At 34.8% G+C, this 396-nt stretch overlaps 1 protein-coding gene across 1 annotated transcript in view; it reads left to right on the top strand.

Moving 5' to 3' along the window:
* The window catches only part of LOC119582197 (alpha-(1,6)-fucosyltransferase-like), a gene marked incomplete at its 5' end in the record, with an annotated part of 21,073 nt that extends 20,704 nt beyond the window's left edge, over positions 1–369 (top strand). Inside the window, 1 exon segment of the mRNA XM_037930431.1 lies at positions 290–369.
* Positions 370–396: the final 27 nt, after the last annotated feature.

Genomic DNA, 396 nt, shown 5'->3' with positions numbered 1-396 from the left:
ATACGACATGTAAGAATGTATCTCCCTCTCGAACAGGAGCGAAGAAATAGAACTGCAAGAAGGAGACATGATAAAAACTTGGCCTTTTCATTTCTCAAAACATCACAATCTTAAAGACGGCTTCTTGTACGGCACGAACAACCGTACACAGAAAGAGGGACTTTATCCTGCGTACAAGACACTCGATGTTCTAGATAAGGCTGATATACAGTCGTTTGAACGTATTGATAAAATGAACGTGATTCTGTGATTTTTTATGTCGTTTGGATGTCCTAATCATTTTTCATTATTCATTGACATTATTGCTTAATGTGTAGTGACATTTGGAACATAATTTTAGGTGTAAAACAAAAGTGTAATAGAGCAAGATAAAAATGATTACACATCTTTTTTATG

The sequence above is a fragment of the Penaeus monodon genome, chromosome 15 (genome assembly GCF_015228065.2).
Source record: "Penaeus monodon isolate SGIC_2016 chromosome 15, NSTDA_Pmon_1, whole genome shotgun sequence".
Taxonomy (NCBI): domain Eukaryota; kingdom Metazoa; phylum Arthropoda; class Malacostraca; order Decapoda; family Penaeidae; genus Penaeus; species Penaeus monodon.
Note: the sequence above shows the minus strand (reverse complement) of the source record. Positions and strands in the feature narration are given on the sequence as shown.